The sequence below is a fragment of the Oncorhynchus tshawytscha genome, linkage group LG33, assembly GCF_018296145.1.
Source record: "Oncorhynchus tshawytscha isolate Ot180627B linkage group LG33, Otsh_v2.0, whole genome shotgun sequence".
Lineage (NCBI taxonomy): Eukaryota > Metazoa > Chordata > Actinopteri > Salmoniformes > Salmonidae > Oncorhynchus > Oncorhynchus tshawytscha.
In genome coordinates this window covers 34290418-34303367 of record NC_056461.1, presented here as the reverse complement: position 1 = coordinate 34303367, position 12950 = coordinate 34290418, and the positions used below count along the sequence as shown (strand labels likewise).

The 12950-nt window shown below is 43.6% G+C and overlaps 1 protein-coding gene across 3 annotated transcripts in view; it reads left to right on the top strand.

Annotated features, from left to right (window-relative positions):
* Positions 1 to 12950, top strand: part of LOC112231273 (disks large homolog 4-like) — a 117280-nt gene that overhangs the window by 39518 nt on the left and 64812 nt on the right. The window lies entirely within an intron of this gene.

Below are 12950 nucleotides of genomic sequence, written 5' to 3'. Positions count from 1 at the left end.
ATCTGCCATTTCCACAGTCAATTTCCATGACATATCAACCAGCATATCTGAGCCATCCATGCATGTTACAGGGATTGTACCATTTGATTATCTTATAAAGACCATCAATGAACAATAAACCTTATACTTCACATTTGTGCTGTTTAAGTCAATGGTCAGCATGTAAACCAGCAGGATCATTATGTTCAGCTGTGGGTCATGAGCCTTCTGTTTTTCATTCCAACTAAGAGACCATATAGATCCCAGCTACTGCATTTGGGAATATATGTTTTTAGTTTCCAATTGGTTGTGGAAGGAAGCCATGCCTTTCCTGACCGGTAAAACGGAATGTTTTTAAAAAAACATTTTGGGAACAGAAGTGAACATTTAGCCTGTTTAGGAACACTTTTTAGGCTACAGGGAGGTTCTGAGAATGTTTTACTCGGTTTATTTGAATGTTTTCCTGGTAGGTTTTATTAACGCTCTGAAACGTAAATTCGAGGTTATTTTGAGATATTTTCATAACTTCCTTAAAACTTTCACTGAATGTTTCAATAAGACTTTTAATAACACTGCTTAGTGTGTTCACTTTTTTGAACTCCAAGCGCAGATAGGTATTAATCATGCAAACAAATTGTTTTTTTTATTTTAAAAAAATCAGTGAGCTTCGAACCTTCTGTTCGCTATCCATGGGGTTAGTCCACTCCGCCACCATGATGGAGCTAGAATGCCAGTTTTTTTTAATGCATACAAAGCTGTTTATTTTAGTCTATTCAAGCAGACCCCATTTCAAAAGGAAACAAGCCCTCATTAAGATCAGATGTGGCGAATTAGTGGGTGCAGCCAACACACCTTAACACACTTAACAAGATAGAGGATAGAGTTTTGTTGATGCTGAGAACGGAATGTATATATTTGTAAATAATACTTCTTAGAACGTTCTCTAAAAGGTTACAACATTTTTATTGTGCTTTTATGGAAACTTTTAATTTCCACATCATATTGATGAAATTGAACCAACGTGGAATAGACGTCTGTGCCCAGTGGGATGAGGAAACTTACAGGAAACGTTTTGATCCTGAGTGGCGCAGTGGTCTGAGGCACTGCATCACAGTGCTAGAGGCGTCACTACAGACCCGAGTTTGATCCCAGGCTGTATCACAACCGGCCATGATTGGGATTCTCATAGGGTGGCGCACAATAGGCCCAGCGTCATCTGTGTTAGGAGAGGGTTTGGCCATCATTGTAAATAAGAATTTGTTCTTAACTGACTTGCCTAGTTAAGTCAAATAAAAAGTATTTAAATTCCCACAGAACCTTTGTTCTTAACATTCTCTGAATTATTTGCGAACATTCTCAGTGTCAAACATGGAGAATGTTCCTAGAACATTAGAAACATTGAAATTAACCAACTTTTAGCAAACGTTCCTTTAAAGCTACAATATGTACGTTTTTGGGCGACTCAATCAAATTCACATAGAAATGTGAGTTATAGATCTTTAATTCCCGTTGAAAGCAAGTCTACGAAGCAGTAGATCTGTTTTGTGTGCCGTTTCGTTTTTGCATCTTTTACTCGTGGTTTTGTACACCATGCTTCAAGCAGCTGAATATACAATATTTTTGGTGATGAAAAATATTTCAGAGGTTTAGATCGAACAATTATTCTCTACACATTGACTATTTGTTTTGTCTCAATCACGTTTAAGGTAAGACCCAGATGCAGACTGTGTCGAAGTAACAATGTTTATTACAACAACAGGGGCAAAGGTACAGGACGGCAGGCAGGCTCAGGTCAGGCAGAGGTCGGTAATCCAGAGTAGTGGGGCAAAGGTACAGGACGGCAGGCAGGCAGGCTCAAGGTCAGGGCAGGCAGAAGGGTCAAAGCCGGGAAAAACAAGAAAACGCTGGTAGGTTCAACGAACAAAACCAACTGGCAACAGACAAACAGAGAACACTGGTATAAATACACAGGGGATAATGTGGAAGATGGGCGACACCTGGAGGGGGGTGGAAACAAGCACAAAGACAGGTGAAACAGATTAGACAGACACATGAACTGAAATGAAGCGGTCTATTAGAATTTTAGCAACCAGGAAATGGCGGAGCAATTTCTGCATAGTGCATCTTTAAAGTAATGAAATACCAATATTATTCCATTTTTTTTGTTGTCAAGTTCCTTAAAATGTGCAGAGAATGTTCCAAAGCCAAGCAGCTATCCTGTATCATTCCCAAAAGGTTGTGGGAAGGTTGTATGGAAAATAATCATAGGACAACCACACTCTCACCAAGCTCTAAGAAACATATGGTTCTCAGAAATGTATGTGCTAGCTGGAATATAGCTTCTTATCCTTAAATTCAGAGAGAGCTGTTTGTGACCTTTAGATAAATCCAGTTTATTGGTAAGGGTGTTCACTTTGATATCAGTCCATAAAAGCTACTAACTGGCTGTCTATTGTGAATCAAAAGTGTAATGATTGGTACCACTGCAAATTAGATCACTGTCGTGGTAGCCTCGTCGAGAACCAGGCTTCCCTAAAACGGGAGGCATGACAATGACATGATTTTGAAGGTATGACAATGCGAGACTACTGTCATGGAGACTAGAAGGTGTCTATCTTGACTGTATCAATGCCATCAGCCTTGGTAGGCAAAAGGTATTGTGGAATGAGATCATTGAACAGTTCAAAGGAAAACTTCACTGCTAGTCACTATTTGGGGTGTTTTCCCAGTCTCCCTACAGAATTATGATTGATGAGAGGTGTTTCAGATATAATTATACAACATAGCGTTATTTTTGAGGCGGGAGAGTTCAACCAATGATGTCATTGGTTAATTGAGCCTGCTGTCTGATATGGTAGCCTTTGTGTTTAGCCAATTGCACTGTAATGCTGTCAGCGAGTAGACATGGTTGTCCTTGTTCAATAGAGCTATTGGAATTGTCTCAACAATGTTCCTATCAGTTTGGAACCACCAAGACTCTTCATAGAGCTGGCAACCCGGCCAAACTGAGAAATCGGGGGAGAAGAGCATTGGTCAGGGATGTGACCAAGAACACCAATGGTCACTGACAGAGCTCCAGAGTTATTCTGTGGAGATGGGAGAACCTTCCAGAAGGACAACCATCTCTGCAGCACTCCACCAATCAGGCCTTTATGGTAGAGTGGCTAGACGGAAGCCATCAGTAAAAGGCATATGACAGCCCGCTTGGAGTTTGCCAAAAGGCACTAAAGGACTCAAGACCATGAGCAACAAGAATCTCTGGTCTGAAAAAAACAAGATTAACCTCTTTGGCCTGAACGTCTGGTGGAAACCTGGCACCATCCCTACGTTGAAGCATGGTGGTGGAAGCGACAGGGACTGGGAGACTAGTCAGGATCGAGAGAAAGATGAACGGAGAAAAGTACAGAGAGATCCTTGATGAATACCTGATCCAAAGACCTCAGGACCTCAGATTGGGGCGAAGGTTCACCTTCCAACAGGACAACGACCCTATGCACACATCCAAGACAACACAGGAGTGGCTTGGGGACAAGTCTCTGAATGTCCTTGAGTGGCCCAGCCAGAGCCCGGACTCGATCGAACATCTCTGGAGATACCTGAAAATAGCTGTCCACTGACGCTCCCCATCCAACCTGACAGAGCTTGAGAGGATCTGCAGAGAAGAATGGAAGAAACTCCCCAAAAACAGGTGTGCCAAGCTTGTAGCGTCATACCCAAGAAGACTCTAGGCTGTAATCACTGCCAAATATGCTTCAAAAAAGTACTGAGTAAAGGGTCTGAATACTTCTGTAAATGTGATATTTCCATTTTTTTGTTTGAATAAATAAATAAAAAACTTTTTTTGCTTTGTCATTATAGGGTATTGTGTGTAGATTGGCAAGGGGGAAAAAACTATTTTATTAATTTTAGAATAAGGCTGTAACATAACAAAATGTGGAAAGTCAAGGGGTCTAAATACTTTCCAAAGGCACTGTATACTGAACAAAAATATAAAATCGCAAAATGCAACAATTGTAAAGATTTTCCTGAGGTCATAGAAGGAAATCAATCAATTTATATAAATTCATTTATGGATTTCATATGACTGGGCAGGGTCGCAGCCATAGGTGGGCCTGGGAGGGCATAGGTCTACCCACTTGGGAGACAAGCCCACCCACTGGGGAGCCAGGCCCAGCCAATCAGAATGAGTTTTCCCTACAAAAGGGCTTTTATTACAGAAATACTCCTCACTAACAGGGATGTAAACAAATTTGTGCACAAAATGAGAGAAATCAGCTTTTTGTGTGTATGAAACATTTCTGGTATCTTTTATTCATATCATGAAACGTGGGACCAACACGTCACATGTTGCATTTATATTTATGTTCTGTATATGTCATACATTGACTTCACTGTTCCTGCTTACCTGGGTGTAAACTTACCTCAGTCTTTTCCTATTATATATTTATTTCCTCATAATGGAGTCATGGAAAGATTTAATTAAGGTGACTTACATTAGTTATTGGTGCGGAGTTTGATGTTGATGGGATCAGAATCTGTAAATGGAACACATAGGCCAGTCACGTCAGCCTCTGTGGTAAGTTAGCTAGCTAACCCCATTCATATACACTAACTGCTTTAGCGCCTATTAACGATAGAATCTTCTGACCAGGGGTGTTTTGTTCAGAGTCCCGACGCTTGCTCTAAACGTTAACACGCATCGCTTGTGGTACGTTTTTGTAAACATAAGGTATCTTTCATATCAGCAATATGTAACAGTATAACTTTAGACCGTCCCCTCGCCCATACCCGGGCGCGAACCAGGGACCCTCATCATTTTCACACAAAAAAAGGTTCAATTACTACACACCTTTATAGGATTAGTGTTCCCACATGGCCATATCGCCATGCTACTTCGCTTGTGTACAGAAGACAGACTGAAGACATTGGCAGATACCTGTGCTAATTAGCTATCTAGCGTGCTCTGAACACCTGTGTGTAAACGTAAGTGGAGAGGAAGTGTAGTTTGTCAACTGGAGGAACACACAGCTTGTGGATCTGTGCAAAACTCTTACAGTAAGTATGTATATTTAAAAAAAAAAATATTTCTTGCTGATATGAGAGATATGGGGCATATCAGCATATGTTTCGAAAAACATTTTGATTAATGACTTTTCAATAATCAAACACATAAAGCCAAATGTGGGTGAATGTAACTGCTGAAAAACCTACATACGGAGAAGGGTTTTCAAGAGCTAGCTAGCGGTTAGATACGGCTCGGTAGGCTGTAGCTAATGTAACCTAAAGTAGCTAACGTTAGCTTGCAAAGTTACAAATCACATCACCAGAAAGCAGCTGGCTAATTACATTGATTTGCTTTGGAATGTCTAGCCAGCGTATTATGAAAGCTAGCAAGATTTGGTATAGATAAACAAATGTAATTCTCTACCTAGTTAGCTATGTTACCGCTGCCAGATTTAGTAAGGTAACCAATGAAATTATACCCAAGCAGCCTGTGCTTGCTTTTAGTTTGGACAGCCACGTTGAGCACCACACCATGACTAAACTGTACAGTTGTTCTCGACACAAAAATCCAAATAAATAATTATTCACACGCTGATGTTCTATGAACGAGTGGCCGGTCCAGTGAATAGCGTTAGCTACCTGTTGACACCCATTCTCAACTGGGTCCACCTCGACAGGCGCTGTACTTGTCACGACTTCTACCAAAGACGATGCCTCTCCTTGTTCGGGCGGTGCTCGGCGGTCGACGTTACTGGTCTTCTAGCCATCATTGATCCATTTTTCATTTTCTATTGGTTTTGTCTTGTCTCCCTACACACCTGGTTCCAATCCCATTCATTACCTGTTGTGTATTTAACCCTCTGTTTCCCCTCATGCCCTTGTTAGAGATTTTTTTTTTTCATGCTCGTGTTGTTTGTATTGGTGGGCGACGGGTCCTCGTACCCACTTTGCTTTTATTTATGTAAAATGGTTTTGGAGCTGTATTTGTTTAAGTTATTAAACTACTCCATTCAAACGAAGTTCGATTCTCCTGCGCCTGACTTCCATGCCACCTATACACACGACGTGACTGTCTAAAATCCTGAAATCGCAATGAATTCTGGATATTGTGGTTTGCTTACAACCATGAAGTGTAAATGTCTCATTTCTACCGGTGAGATGCAGAAACGCTCGCATTTGTGTGTAGTGAGGAAATGTTCCATTTTTATGACACGTATTATATGTTCATAACATATACAGTGAAAGAGCAGTGGTGAAATGTCCCTTTAAGAACTGAGTTCTGTAGAACCTGTGGATTTGTCACCCAGTGATGGGCTTGGTACAGTATGTGTGTTTCCAGTTGGACAACCACAGCCTAAGTATATCATGCTTTCAAAGACACTTATAAGACTGGTGCCGTCACCTGGCCGTATCTGTTGATTTGATTCCCTCACTCGCCCATCCACTTCATCCCCTCTTTCGCCCCTCCCATTTTCAGGTGTTTCTGGCCGGACAGCTTGCTCTGTTTCTCCTTCCCCATAGCATGGAATGGGTCTACAGCCTGTTTTCCTCCCAGTCTCTTAGCTGTATCTAGATAACCGTTTCTTCTCTGGCTCTGCCAATTGGCCGTGCTGTGTCCATTAACAAGGTGCCTGGGTCTCTGTGGTATCTAACATATCCAGATACTTGTGAGACCCAGGCAGCACCTCCACTTCTCATCCTCTCCTCTCCCTTCGGCACCAGATACTAGTTCTCTCCCTCCCTTAACACCATCCTGCACCACAGCTTCACACACACACTCAAACAGACTCCACTTCGAAGCCCAGATAGCACCGAGAAAGAATGAGAATGTGAGCGAGAGAGAACAAGAAAGAAAAATGAGAGTAAGAGATCAGTGTCTCAATTCCATCAGTGTTTCAAATCTGAGGAGCAGTAGTGTTGGAGTGTACCAATATTTTGAAGTGTATTGAAAATCGAAACGGAAATACTGATATGCATTTACTCCTGGACAGACAATCTTTGATCTAAAGGAGAAACAGTTGGCCCAAACATGGCGCCAGCATGATGTATACAGTGAGGGAAAAAGTATTTGATCTCCTGCTGATTTTGTACGTTTGCCAACGGACAAAGAAATGATCAGTCTATCATTTTAATGGTAGGTTTAATTGAACAGTGAGCGACAGAACAACAAAAATCCAGAAAAACAGATGTCAAAAATTTTATAAATTGATTTGCATTTTAATGAGGGAAATAAGTATTTGACCCCTCTGCAAAACATAACTTAGTACTTGGTGGCAAAACCCTTGTTGGCAATCAGAGGTCAGATGTTTCTTGTAGTTGGCCACCAGGTTTGCACACATCTCAGGAGGGATTTTGTCCCACTCCTCTTTGCAGATCTTCTCCAAGTCATTGAGGTTTCGAGGCTGACGTTTGGCAGTTCAAACCTTCAGCTCCCTCCAGATTTTCTATGAGATTAAGGTCTGAAGACTGGCTAGGCCACTCCAGGACCTCAATGTGCTTCTTGAGCCACTCCTTTGTTGCCTTGGCCATGTGTTTTGGGTCATTGTCATGCTGGAATACCCATCCACGACCCATTTTCAATGCCCTGGCTGAGGGAAGGAGGTTCTCACCCAAGATTTGACGGTACATGGCCCTGTCCATCGTCCCTTTGATGCGGTGAATTTGTCCTGTCTCCTTAGCAGAAAACACCCCCAAAGCATAATGTTTCCACCTCCATGTTTGACGGTGGGGATGGTGTTCTTGGGGTCATAGGCAGCATTCCTCCTCCTCCAAACACGGCGAGTTGAGTTGATGCCAAAGAGCTCCATTTTGGTCTCATCTGACCACAACACTTTCACCCAGTTGTCCTCTGAATCATTCAGATGTTCATTGGCAAACTTCAGACGGGCATGTATATATGCTTTCTTGAGCAGGGGGACCTTGCGGGCGCTGCAGGATTTCAAGTCCTTCACGGCGTAGTTTGTTACCAATTGTTTTCTTGGTGACTATGATCCCAGCTGCCTTGAGATCATTGACAAGATCCTCCCGTGTAGTTCTGGGTTGATTCCTCACCATTCTCATGATCATTGCAACTCCGCGAGGTGAGATCTTGCATGGAGCCCCAGGCCGAGGGAGATTGACAGTTCTTTTGTGTTTCTTCCATTTGCGAATAATCGCACTCACTGCTGTCACCTTCTCACCAAGCTGCTTGGCGATGGTCTTGTAGCCCATTCCAGCCTTGTGTAGGTCTACAATCTTGTCCCTGACATCCTTGGAGAGCTCTTTGGTCTTGGCCATGGTGGAGAGTTTGGAATCTGATTGATTGATTGCTTCTGTGGACAGGTGTCTTTTATACAGGTAACAAACTGAGATTAGGAGCACTCACTTTAAGAGTGTGCTCATAATCTCAGCTCGTTACCTATATAAAAGACACCTGGGAGCCAGAAATCTTTCTGATTGAGAGGGGGACAAATACTTATTTCCCTCATTAAAATGCAAATCAATTTATAACATTTTTGACATGTGTTTTTCTGGATTTTGTTGTTATTCTGTCTCTCACTGTTCAAATAAACGTACCATTAAAATTATAGACGGATCATTTCTTTGTCAGTGTACCCGGGAATGGCTGGTGTATTTTATGATTGTCAATTCAGTATCCTCTCTACACTATCTCTCCTCTTTCCCCTCTTTCCTCTCTTCTCTCCAACGCTGTCTCCCTGGCCTGTTCCATCCTCCCTGCTGGCTGGCTTGGTGTTGCTCTAGCATAAGCTCCATTCCATTACTTAGTAGACTTGCTGAGTTGAATCTCGGCCAGGATGACTGAAACTACAGATGCCAAAAGGTCATTCGACCAAATGGAGTGAAGCCCTGGACTAGTGTAAAGGGACATACAGTAGAACATGTCAGTGCGCAAACATACAAAATCAGCAGGGGATCAAATACTTTTTTCCCTCACTGTATATAGATCCCTTGGCCTGTGATCCTTCCCCTGTTCCTCCAGTTTTACAGACTGGAAATAACTGTGCCTGAAACCATTACCATTAAATGGACTGAGGAGGTCCATTTCCTAACTACTTCTTGGGTACTAGTGGACTAGACTATTGTTCCACTATGTGTTATTATCTTACAATTAGACAAGTCCTCTATACTGATTAACTCCCAAGGTGATCTCCATGGTGACGATGACCTGTATTAACTTCAATTACGCACATTCACCTCACAACTTGTGGGCCGTCATAATAGTGCTATTCACTCCACTGTCATTGAAAACTCTGGTTTTCATGTGGAAGAGATTGATTGAGGAGGTGAAGTAATGTTGTGCGCTTCGCTGCTCTTATTGATACTGTAAATATTTGAATGTGAGAGATGTTTGTTATTCCTTAGAGCCATCATCAAAAACGTCAAGTTGTGTGTTTAGTGTGGCTTTAGATGCTTCTCTAGTTCAGAGATCGGGGTGGTCGTGGAGAAGGCCAGTTAAGTTGAGGCTTACTATCAAAGTAAGTGGAGACTAACTATCCCAGTTATAAATTATTAAAAACTAGGGGATCTATGGTGATTCCACCTAACGTGGAGATCAATGCTTAGCACACCCAGGGAATTCACTCATGAGCACTATACTGGAACACTGAATTCACCCATGAGATCTTTACTGGAACACTGAATTCACCCATGAGATCTTTACTGGAACACTGAATTCACTCATGAGATCTATACTGGAACACTGAATTCACCCATGAGATCTTTACTGGAACACTGAATTCACTCATGAGATCTATACTGGAACACTGAATTCACTCGTGAGATCTTTATTGGAACACTGAATTCACTCATGAGATCTATACTGGAACACTGAATTCACACATGAGATCTTTACTGGAACGCTGAATTAACTCATGAGATCTTTACTGGAACACTGAATTCACTCATGAGATCCTTACTGGAACACTGAATTCACCCATGAGATCTTTACTGGAACACTGAATTCACTCATGAGATCTTTACTGGAACACTGAATTCACTCATGCGATCTTTACTGGTACACTGAATTCACTCGTGAGATCTTTATTGGAACACTGAATTCACTCATGAGATCTTTACTGGAACACTACCCAGGTCACTGGGCTATTTGTCACAGGAACCAAAGGACCCGCTGTCGCTCACTGCCAACCAACCAATAACCCTTTAATACCCCTCCCCATGCCTGCCTCCACAAAGACTCAGATCTCCATGAATCATATGAGTGAGATATTGTAGTTCTCTGTTCTCTGTATAACTGTTAATGAGTGTTCTCTTGTGAGTGTTCAGTTTATTCAGAGAGTTGTGTTCCAAGGGTGCTGAACTTCAGACCGCTAGCTGGCTTAGTAGCTTCGCTAGCACACTTTCCCCCAGATGAATCGATGCTGTCGATGCTGCTGCTTTTACTATTTTCTGTTGGATTCAGTAGTGAGCCTCTTATCTACAGTATCTACCTGTATCTGCTACCATCATGTACTGGAGCTGGGAATGGCTGGTGTATTTTATGATTGTCAATTCAGTATCCTCTCTACACTATCTCTCCTCTTTCCCCTCTTTCCTCTCTTCTCTCCAACGCTGTCTCCCTGGCCTGTTCCATCCTCCCTGCTGGCTGGCTTGGTGTTGCTCTAGCACAAGCCCCATTCCATTACTTAGTAGACTTGCTGCTCGGCCAGGATGACTGAAACTACAGATGCCAAAAGGTCATTCGACCAAATGGAGTGAAGCCCTGGACTAGTGTAAAGGGACATACAGTAGAACATATTGAATAACATTACTCTCTGGTTCACATTCTCTTAATAACCCCAAATAATTCCAAACATTTTAGTTGCCTTGATGTATTGTCTGTGTAATCCCTTTGTGGAGATGACTGGTAGTGATTGAATTGAGAGTTGCTGTGTCATGTGTAAGCTATCTCTGCCTTCCCAACTGCTGTTCTGGATGGACTGTCCCTTAAGACCTTAAGACCACACATGAGCGATTTCATTGATTGAATTGTCTTCCATTATCTGAAGTTAAGAGTAAGCATTCATTTCAATGCAATTGCATTAAATCTAACTAGTAGTGCATGTTACTGTAACATACATGTACATGATCACATCCAAGATACACTCCTACCACAGCCTTCATTTGATCAGCATCAAATCTATTTTCTTGCCTGCCTACTTTCCTCTGATTAAAAATGTTTTCACACATTTTTACCCCCAGAATTTCTCTCGGTTTGTTCATCTGTTGTTGGAGGAGTCTTGTACCACATTACCTCACTCCTCCTCCTTGCTCTCTCCTCCTTCCTGTTATCTCCTCCTCCTTTCTCTCTCTCCTCCTCCTTTCTCTCTCCTCCTCCTTGTTATCACCTCCTTCTTGTTATCTCCTCCTTTCACACTCCTCCTCGCTCTCTCCTCCTCCCTGTTATCTCCTCCTCCTTGCTCTCTCCTCCTCCTTGTTATCTTTTCCTCTATACTGACTCTCCCAGTTCTCCCCCTCCCCCCCTTTCCCATTTCTCCACTTCTATCTCTCAAACCCCCTCCCCCATCTCTCCCATTTCTCCACTTCCCTCTCTCAACCCCCTCCCCTCTCTCCCATTTCTCCACTTCCCTCTCTCAACCCCCTCCCCTCTCTCCCATTTCTCCACTTCCCTCTCTCAACCCCCCCTCTCCCCATTTCTCTCTCCCATTTCTCCACTTCCCCATCTCTCAACCCCCAACCCCCCCTCTCCCCATTTCTCCACTTCCCTCTCTCAACCCCCTCCCCTCTCTCCCATTTCTCCACTTCCCTCTCTCAACCCCCCCCCTCCTCCACTTCCCTCTCTCCCATTTCTCCACTTCCCTCTCTCAAACCCCTCCCCCTCTCTCCCATTTCTCAACTTCCCTCTCTCAACCCCCTCCCCCTCTCTCCCATTTCTCCACTTCCCTCTCTCAACCCCCCTCCCCTCTCTCCCATTTCTCCACTTCCCTCTCTCAACCCCCTCCCCCATCTCCCCATTTCTCCACTTCCCTCTCCACTCAACCCCCTCCCCTCTCTCCCATTTCTCCACTTCCATCTCTCAACCCCCTCCCCCTCTCTCCCATTTCTCCACTTCCCTCTCTCAAACCCCCTCCCCTCTCTCTCCCCATTTATTATTTTACATTTCTCAACCCTTTCCTCGCTCATCCACGCACCCATCTCTCTACCTCTTCCAATCTCTCCCTTTCTCTCTCTCCCCCTCCTCTCTCCCCCCCTCTCTCCCTCACTGTTGTGGTCTTGCTGTCTCAGTGTAATGTGATCCAGCAGCAGTGCTGATTGCCCCCTGCTCTGCTCTGGTTGCTAGGCAGCTGATCTGAGACCAGTCCCTCCTTAATGCTGCACCTCCCTTGCTGACCCGTCTGCCTGCCGCCAAAGAGAGGAGGGGGGATGGTAGCACCGTGACACCAATCTGAATGCCACACTCAGTCTCAGGCCACCAGGCAGGCAGGCAACACTCAGTCAACCCCTAGAATCTTCTAGGCTCTAAGGATGGGCAGAGGCTTGTCAGACTGCAGTACTGCAGAGTGTAGTGTACACAGCCAGGGGACAGGCTAGCCAGGGGTTAGCTATGAACTGGTTACACAGATATGAACAATAACCTCTAAGGTCGCTCCGGCAGATTGGCTGTATGATGCGGGGCCTTCTTCTAATGTCTTGGTGTTAAAACACTACATGCACATTTGAGCTTTCTATGTCATTCATTACCTGAGTGTAGGCCCCAGTGTGTGGCTAGCACAGTGGGTTAGCTGTTGGAAGGTTGCCCAGGTGTTGGATATCAGTAGGGTGGTAGCTATGGTTATTGGTTAGTAACAGAGTGTTAGCTTGCTGGGCTGCTGTGGTGATGCTCCATTTGGTGGTGGAGGATAATGGTCTTAGACTTACTTCACAGTGGACTCATTTAGGGCCCCATTTTCTGTCCAAAAACAGCTCTCAGATGCACTACAGCAGTTTTGTTATTTTTGTGCATAAATGGA